The sequence below is a fragment of the Heloderma suspectum genome, chromosome 4, assembly GCF_057233095.1.
Source record: "Heloderma suspectum isolate Gila_16-S chromosome 4, 16-S_ref, whole genome shotgun sequence".
Taxonomy (NCBI): domain Eukaryota; kingdom Metazoa; phylum Chordata; class Lepidosauria; order Squamata; family Helodermatidae; genus Heloderma; species Heloderma suspectum.
In genome coordinates, this window is record NC_139461.1 from 280,876,928 (window position 1) to 280,886,586 (window position 9,659).

General features: G+C 48.6%; 1 non-coding gene across 1 annotated transcript; it reads right to left on the minus strand.

Moving 5' to 3' along the window:
* Positions 1–318: 318 nt before the first annotated feature.
* Positions 319–618, minus strand: LOC146348767 (signal recognition particle RNA). Its single transcript, XR_014790892.1, has one exon.
* Positions 619–9,659: the final 9,041 nt, after the last annotated feature.

Consider the following 9,659-nt stretch of genomic DNA (forward strand, 5'->3'; position numbering starts at 1 on the left):
CATTTAAGTAGCCACACTGAGTAGCAGTGAAGATTAAGAAGCAAAGCGTCTCCATCATTCTGGCCTTGTCAAGAGCCCCGGATGGCATGAAAGGAGCTGATTCCAAGGCCAGCTCCAAAGGGTGACAAGTCAAGCACTTCTAGGGAACCCAAGAATGGCAAAAGACCCACCACCCCTATTCTCACTTTGCATGGGGCACCTGAGAAAGTTGGAGGCAGTGTGGGAGAATATTCACTCTTCCAGATAGTGTGCATGCACGTGTGTGTTTGTGTGTGTACTAAGGGTGCCCTACCAAGCCAATACAAGCCCTCTCTGTACTAGAGGCTGGGTCCCACTCGCTTGCTCAGGCTAGACTGCAAGAGATGCTCACAGGTGCTGTCCTGCCACTAATCGGCACAGGAGCTTTGGCCCGCTCTGTCTACAGCCTGGGCCGATTCACCCCTCCTTGGGCAACCTGGGGGCCGCCAGTTCCCCAGGGACGCCCATATTGATGCGGACCTCAGGCGGGACGCCCGCTCACCACAGTCCCTGGCAGCCTCGAACTCCCGAGCTCAAGGGATTCTCCAGCCTCAGCCTCCGGAGGAGCTGAGATTACAGGCAGGAGCCACCATGCCCGGCTCTCTCTGTATGGGAGAACAACGTGTGTATGGGAGAACAATGGGAGAACAACATAGCAATCGTACAGAGCTATGGAAGGCCATCTGGTGGTATGCCCTGTTTTGTTCCATTTTGTTATATGCTAGCAACATGGATCTACTACAGACTGACTAAGAAGCCAGTAGCCAGTAGCTGGCATTTGTTCTGTTGTGGTATTTATCTGAAATACAGTTAAGAAGATGGAGGCTTTAGAACAGGGGTGCAGAACATTAGGCCTGGGGGCCAAATCTGACCCTCTGGGATTCCCAGAAGTCCCTCAACCACTGATCATTTGGTGGCTTTCCAGCTTTTGTACAATTTTCCCCCTATTCTACCTGGTCGAAATACCTCTGTTAAGGCTTAGTTACTGGCAGTGAGAGCTTTAAGCTAAAATATGCTAGTATTTGGGGCATTTTGGCCCTGCCCCTGTTCCCTTCAGCCCTGCCCACCGCTGGAATGCAGCCCCTGAGAGCTTCTCCAAAACAGAATTTGGCCCTTGAGGTGAAAAAGGTTCTGCACCCCCGCTTCAGAAGGGCTCCATCTCCACAGATATGAGATTTGGCCTCAGGGACAGGCAGCCTCTTTTCTGCCACTGTAAAGTTGTGGCCTCCTCCGACGGAGCGCTTTGTGTTTGCATGCAAAGTTCAGCTCAACAGCACCTGCCAATCACTAGTGTAGTGGCACATTCAGAAGCACAGGGTCCCTTTGTGACAGTCACAGCCACGCCGCCTCACAGCCACGCCCCTTCTAAGACTGTACAACCTTGTAAGGTATACAGCCTTCAACTGGGATCCAGAAACAGTGCAGCTGAGAGTAAGGCAGGGGTATTTCAATTGGACGTCTGAGGAAAAATGCAGGGGTGTTAATCTTTTTCACTGCCTCACTCACTCACTCACAAACATTTTAGGTTTTCAAAATATGATACTCTATGGAAGCTTCACCCTCTCAACTCAGCCCTCATGGACAGATCCCTTCTCATTAAAGCAGCCCCCTTGCACACTCCCTTAGCGCCCCAACATTACCCGTTAGCCTTTCCTAAGCTCCTTCATTATATCTCTCCAATCCCGCCACAGAAACGTCCACACACCCAGCTGGATCGAAACACACACACACACCTTCTTTCTCCTCTCACCCCAACTGATTTTTTTCTGTTTCCCTTCCCTCCACCAGGGTTTGTTTGCCCAGATACCTGCCAACCTTGTACCAAAAAGGTAAAGCTGTGCAGGGACCCCCCTGATCTGACTCGGAAGCCGCTTTGTGGCTTCCGAGTTGGGCCTGATCCAGCTCAGGCAGTTCCGGGGGGCCCCGACCTGCCTCGGCCCCGAACCCGAAGCGGGTTCCCCTCCGATGCCCCCATGCAACCCCCAGCTCCTTACCTGGGCTGCCGCTGCCTCCTCTGCTGCTGTCGCTGCCGCCGCTGCCCCACCCACTGTTGCCTCCTCCGCTGCTGCCCGCCTGCCGCCGCCTCCTGAGGCCTGGACACGTGGCGACTCTTCTTGCAGGGAGTCGCCATTTTTAAAATGGCAACTTCCTGGAACTTCCAGGAGGTTGCCATTTTAAAAAATGGCAACTCCCTGGAATAAGACCAGTTGCCACGCATCCAGGCCTCAGGAAGTGGTGTCGGTGTGGCGGCAGCGGCGCAGCAGAGGCGGCACGGTGGCAGAGGCGTGGCGGCGGCAGCAAGGAGAAGGCACCTGGAGGCACGGGGGGGGGGCTGGGCCGAGGGCCGAAGCACACCGAGCCCCCGATCCGCTCCAGGCCACTTGGTTCCCCCTTCGCTTCGCCTCAGAAGGGGCACAAAGTGACCCAAAGCAGCCCAAAGTGGGGATTGGGCCTCAGGCCAAAGTGGTGCACAGCCCTACCAAAAAGTGTAGCTGACAGAGCAGGTTGCATTTGACAGTTCTGCTTACTGTAGAAAATAATGTTCAAGAATTAACAGTGCAATCCCATGGGTGTTTATTTTGAATTAAATTACAGAGATCTTGGGAAGGCAGCTAAGGCTGCAGTCCTACGCACACTTACCTGGGAGAAAGCCCAATTGGCAGTTGAACATAGTGGGACTGACTTCTGAGCAAACATGCATAGGATTGTGTGATAAATCCTAAAAACTGGCACAAACCAGCCACCTGCCCTGCCCCATAAGTAAATAATGGTGGCAGCGCCCCCCCACCCTGAAGCTGCCGTGGCCAGCAGCAGGCCTGAATGGGTGGCCGGTGTTGCAGGAGACAAGGGCAGCGCTGGGCGCGCAGGCATGGAGCAGGGATAGGCGGAGAAGCCAAGAGCTGCGGCAGGAGCGGGGGGCAGGGCAAGAGGAGGCTGCAGAGCTCCCTCAGGCTCCCTCTCTTGCTCGCTCCCTTTATCTGGCCGGCCCGGCACAACCCACCCCCACTACACCGCTGCTGCCAATACAGGCCCCCAGGGTTGGGCCAGGAGGCAGAGGTGAAATAAAATCATGCAGATTATGGGCACAGCCAGGATGGAACCTGATGGAATGGGGTGGAGTGTGACAAAATCTGGTGTTTACTGGTTTTTCAGTCTCCTCTCTTACTTACCTAATGGAATGTAGCTTTATAGCAATAAAATCGGCAATGTTAGCACACACATGTAGACAACGGTTTCACCAGAACAGGCCATTTTGCACTTAACATTTTCATGGGCAATCTGTTGAAGAAGGAACCTTGTTGGAAAAGGTGCTGTGTATCTCTTGGATTCAAGCAATTCCTCTATTGCTTGGTTGTGGGGAGCTGAATTCAGGGCTGATCCTATAATATAGGATGTCTTTTTTAAATTGTATCTGTAGCCCTATGCATAATTTTCAGACTTTTTCATTTTTTTTTCTCCTAGTCATATAGGGGGAGACTTTTGCAAGCATGGATGTGATCACAACCAGTCACAGTCATGCACATGTGTTTGATGTTTCCCCTCAAGTTAAAACTCCATGACAGTGAACATTAACCTAACACTGGCCATCCACACCAGTGCTGTCAGCTTTCCAAGTGAAGATGAACTGTTTGCTCTATTTGTTTCAGTGTGGATAGTTAAGTAGATAGCCCCTGCAGGCTCTCCCTAAGGGGAGGATCCCAAAGGCCTAGTACCCCAGAGGGTCGCCATGGTCCCATCCCCTTAAATCTGTCCCTGGCTGAAGTTGTCACAGATGATGAGGAAACAATTTGGAAAGAAAATCCAAAATCCATTAGGCTGTAATCTTAAATATACTAGGTAGGAAGCCCAATTGAAGGGTGCATCCAAACAAGGCTTTTGTGGCGCCATCACCATGCCTCATTCATGGAATTTTACAGGGAGTTCAAACGTCATCATCCAACTTGTAATTGTTTCACCACTTCTTCCATTCTCTTACTGCAGAAAATCCATTAAGAAAGAAAAGATGGAGTGGCTGCACAATGCCTTCTCATTGGTAGTGCTAAGAGCCTTCCATCACCATACGTGGTGAGCATTGGCTTGCTGATATTAGGGATGTTAGAGAATTCCACCATGGAGCAACCCCCCCCCCCCGCCACCCCGTGAAACCCGCTCAGGATGGATCTCACCTGGTGTCGGCCATCCAGTCCATCTGCTGCCCCTGGTTTGCGGCCGCGGATGGCTGCCCTGGTCTGCAGCTGTCATTTGCATCCCTGCATTAGCCGTGATAGGTTATGTATATATTTACATAGCCTATCACGAAAAGAGCAGCGACGCAAATGGCTTAGCGGCCGCCATTTGCGTCCCTGCTCTTTGCCGTGATAGGCTATGTAAATACTTAAGTAGCTTATCACGGCTAACACAGGAACGCAAATGGCGGCCGCTACGGCAGCTGCCATTTGCGGCCGCAGCCTGGCAGCGGACAGAGGTCCGGCTGCGGGCGGCCCTGGCCGGCAGCTCCGCAGACTCGCCGTGGAGCAGAGCCAGCCAGGGAGGATTCCGGGTAAACTGGATCCTACTTTGATATATGCTATGGAGCATGATGTACAGATGGAGTTTAGCTGTAAAAGGCTTCTACTGAAACTTTTCATCTGGCTACTGTCAGGGCCTAAGAAACACCAAAAAGGAAAAAATCCAAAAGCACCACTGAGTATGGATTGTAATAGTTATTTATTTGTTGTGCAGATCTCTAAAATGCTCGTGGACTATATAAAAATTATTTACCTTTTAGGCAGATCACTAAAGTGCTCGACACGTTTCGAGACCATGTCTCTTTCACAGGAGCAACTGATCTTTTTGAAATTGCTCTGGGGAAGAGACAAGTATTTTGTATATAGTCCATGAGTATTTTAGAGATCTGCACAACAAATAAATAACTATTACTATTACTAATAAATAACTATATACTCAGTGGTGCTTTTGGTTTTTCCCCCCTTTTTGATGTTTTTTGCACATAGCGCCTTCCCTTTTGGTATTATCAGGGCCCCACATAGTATTACCATACATGCCTACCTATGGTGATCATCAAGCAAAACAAAACAAAAGATGAGAAAAGAAAAGAAAAAAACAGAGCACCCCACCCCCCAAGATATGTGCACACAAATCATTCATTTTGCTGTTCTTGGCCTCTGCCTGTTGATTTGAGCCAGTTATTCTCAAGAGGAACGGTTTTGAAATATTCTCCAAACATAATTTCCACATGGAGTCTATGTTCCCAATTGGCAAATATTGATTTAGCTGACCGCTCCATGGCAGCAAATCCCTTGAAGAAGCATTTATAGCTTTTAGGTATAAATGCTAGCAAGGCAGCTTTTAGGGTCTTTAGAAGTGCTATTGGGGTGGTAGAAGAGGCTTCTGACTAGCCTTCAGAGGGCCCCATGGATAAGAGTTGCACTCCCATGGGGATGATGCTCAGATGAGACTCAATGTGGGGAGTGATCCCTGCCCTGGCTGTAATGTTTGGATCTCATTGTGTAGTTCTGCCTTCCCCAACCTGACACCCTCCAGATGTGTTGGATTACAACTCTCACCAACCCCAGGAGGGCACCATTGGAAGGTATTTTTATACTTCCATTTCTCAGTCTTCTCTGGATATGTAAGTTCAACAGTGCTAGCCATAGACATTTTCACACTTCAAGCAAACAACAAAATGACACTGCCTCCTCTGGATTGGACCACTTCTAAGAAGCAGAATATAGGGTGAACACAGATGTCAGCTGTGGGGGCTGGTTTATGGAGCAGTGGAAGCTGGTTTGACTCCAGCATATTAGCTGAAATGTACTGGAAAAAGTACATTTCAGCTGAAACACTCCATAAACCATTGCAGGCGCTACAAAATCCCGTTCTGCATGGTGATTAGCTTGAATGGAAGGAAAACTGGTTGTGAACTACCCATTCAGTAGGTCCCTGTGATGCCACCTCCTACAGCAGTTTTGCAAGTCTTTAAAATATGTTTGCATTTAAAAAAGGTGACAGATGAATGTTTACATGAATAAACATACACATGACACTTAAAAACAAACAAACAAACAAGGTAGTCAGCCCACCTGAAATATCGATTGAAATAAATATTGATTTATTTTTTATTTATTTTTAATATTTCTCTTGCACGCAAAGAAGCTAAGAGCATCGAAATGCAAACATAATCAAGACACCAGCTCTCCATGCGAGTGAAAACGCTGGAAAATCAGGGTCCTCAATTGCATGGATAGAAGAGGCTCTCCTCTTCAGACAGTCGGCCTCCACCAGAAGAAGGTGACAAATGTGATGAGGGAGAAGTACAGGGCTGGAGCGTTCCCTCCCCTTGCATATTGATTTTAACCCCTTTTTGAATAAGTGTAGCCCTGTTCAGGCATTCAAAAAAGGGTTAACAGCAACTCATGAGGAGAAGGAGCGCTCCAGCCCCACCCCTCTACTCCATCATGTTTGTCTCTCTGTACTTGTGGAGGGTGACTCTCTGAAGAGGGCTCTCCATGTGAGCCAGGACACTGGAAAATCTGGGCTGGAGCACTCTTTTTCCTCATGCATGGCTCTTAACCCTTTTTTGAATGCCTGAACACAGCTTGAATAGGGCTGATATCAAATCAACATAATAAAAACTTTAATAACATAAGAGGTCAGAACAGACAACAGAAGTCAAGAAAATCCAGCATTAAACATCTCAATCAGTTCAGCCTTCCTCGAAGGCCTCTTTAAATAGTAAGGTTTTCTGGGGAAGGCATTCCAGGGAGTTGGCACCACCACTGAAAAGGCCCTGCTCCCTATGCCCATGTACTGAACTTCAGTTGATAGAAGGACTGAGAGCAGGACCCCAGATGCTGACGAGCATTTGGTTTGAACCTCATTCACACAAGGATCAGCCTCTGTGTGTGAAACGATCATGCATTTTATGGGAAGCTGCAGGTTCATCTCCCTGATGTATTCACATTTGTGGGCATTATTATTATTATTATTATTATTGCATTTATATCCCGCCTTTTTTCCTCTTGCAAGGAACTCAAGGCGGCTTACATTATCCTCCTCCTCCTCTCCATTTTATCCTCACAACAACAACCCTGTGAGGTAGGTTGGGCTGAGAGTGTGTGACTGGCCCAAAGTCACCCAGTGAGCTTCCATGGCCGAGTGGGGACTAGAACCCGGATCTCCCAGCTCCCAGTCCAACACTCTTGGAATATGAACAAGCCTATGTACTTAGGCAGCACTCCATGTGACTCCGAATCCTGCAATCATGTGGAGTATTTCCTATGCAGGTACATGTATATGTACATGGACAAATTGCTGACATACCATGAATATGCATATAGTGGGCAGCAAAGTCTGACACCTCATTCCATATGTGCATCTATTGCACATGTGGGCAGGTTGCGTGGACAGGACTGTCGGAATGTGTGTCATATGAACTGCAATGCTGGTTTCACACTGAGGGTGAAAAACCAATGTTACATCTGTCTTTACCCACAGAGATGGAGGATGGAGGCAGGAAAATGGCAGCCCCTGTGGATTCAGTAGTGACCGCTATTCAGTATTCAGTGACCGCTTAATGTTATTGCACAGAAAGGCTGACTGTACAGTTAAAGCCCTGACAACATATTCCCCACAAAGAAGAAACTGACCTGACTTTAAATCCCTTGCATGTGGCCTGTCTGTCTCCTCCACCCCAGTTCTGTAGCAACCAATTGGTTTTTATGTGCTCCTAATAACAGGCCAAGTCTATATATTGTACTATTTATGGCTAATGCCCAAGGGGCCCCCAAAACAGCTAAAACATCCTGGAGTTCCACTCTGCAGTATATTTGTCCCTGAATCAACAGCAACCCCCCTTTGAATGGCTGGGAGAGTTGGTGAGCAGAATGTGCTAAAAATGGAACACACCATCTAGCAGAATGGAATACAGAAAACTAGTCTCAGGGGGCCGTGGTCCCTGCCAAACTGCAGAATATGCTCTCCCCTGATTCACAATGTTCAGATTCAGAACGATACCCTCCCACAGTGGCAAGATTCCCTCAATTTATTGTAGCTTGGTTTCATGGCCCCTCATTTCTGTAGCATTGTGGATGGATTACAGCAATGAGCAGGGAAGCGATTCAGGATTAAAATCTTCAAGGGAAGGAGATTCCACAATATCTGAAATTGGCCTGTTTCGGATTTAACTGTAAGCCAGAAGTGCAGAAGCTTAGGCCCAAGGGCCAAATCTGGCCTGCCCGTTGCCCCAATCTGGCCCTCTGGGGTCCCCCAGATGGCTATGTCCACTTCCCTGGCCCCACCCCTTTCTCCTGACCATGGATTGTTTGGTGGTTTCCAGGCTTTTGTGCCATTTTTCCCCATTCCAGAAGGTTGAAATGCCTCTTTAAGGGCCTAGTTCCTGGCAGTAAGAGCTTTCAGCTAAAATAGCCAGGAATTTTTGGCTCCACCCCTTTTGCCTTCGGTCCCACCCACCGCTGGAATGCAGCTCCCGAGAGATCCTCCAAAATGGAATTTGGACCTCAGGTTGAAAGAGGTTCAACAGCCCTACACTAAACCACAGTTTATTTTAACCACGGTTTGTTGATTAAGCCTGGAACTGTCTTACAGATATTGAAACATACCAAGAATTGTTTCATTTAATGTTGAGTTGTCATCCTTCTGTCTCCTCTGTGGATACCCAGCTGCTATGGCAAAGCCATCTGCAGTCATATGAGGACTGATGGGCAAGGTGTCACCACATAACCAGTTCTCTTCTCATGGGCTGTCCGCAGAAGCTTCCAGCTGGGTTTCGGTGTAATGCATGGGGGTGGGGGGAAACCATGGCTTTTGATTTATGTTTGCCCACTCTGGAACTTGAGCTTCAGCCTGAATCTGACGAAGCGCTTGCCTCTGGGCTCTGGATCATCGTCTGCCTTCTCTGGAACTCAGCCTTGCCTGTAGCATTGCTCTCTTCCTAACCAGGGGGGCATTTCCATGACAACAGAAGGAGAAGCGAATGGAGGAGTACTGGATTTTTTTAAAAAAAGGCATCAGCTTTGCTGTGCTTTGGTCCGTGAAGGGCTCCACAAGCGAGTGTTCTGCACCAGTAAAAATACTTCACAGAACATACTTCTGGGTGGGGGTTGGAATGAACGTCATCTGGCTGGCAGGGGCTGATCCACCAATAAGAGAGGCTGTCCCCCACTCCCCCCCTTTCTCCGTTCCCCTGAAGCTCCAGATGCACCTGCATTTCCGGAACAAGCCTCATTGACCACAATGGGAGTTAGTTCTGAGTAGACACACATATGCTTGTGCTGGGAAAGAGTGTCGGGGGGGGGGAACACAGGGGTGGGAAACCAGCCCCCTTTCTAATGCAGGATCTCTAAAATGCAGGTGTGAAGTAGTTACTTACTAAGGCAATAAACCAAACAACGGAGAATCATCAGTGCCTCAAGAAGATCACGCTTTAGAGCATTTAGGGGATTTGTGCTTTAAACTCTGCCATTTTAATTGAGGGGGATCTCTGTAAATTCTGATGTGAGCATTCAGGGGACAAGCCTCACTGAGCAAAATGGGAGTTACTTCTGAGTAGACACTAATTGGTTTGTGCTGGGAAACACAGGGACAGGAAACACCCCTTGACCTGGGTCACAGTGCAAGGC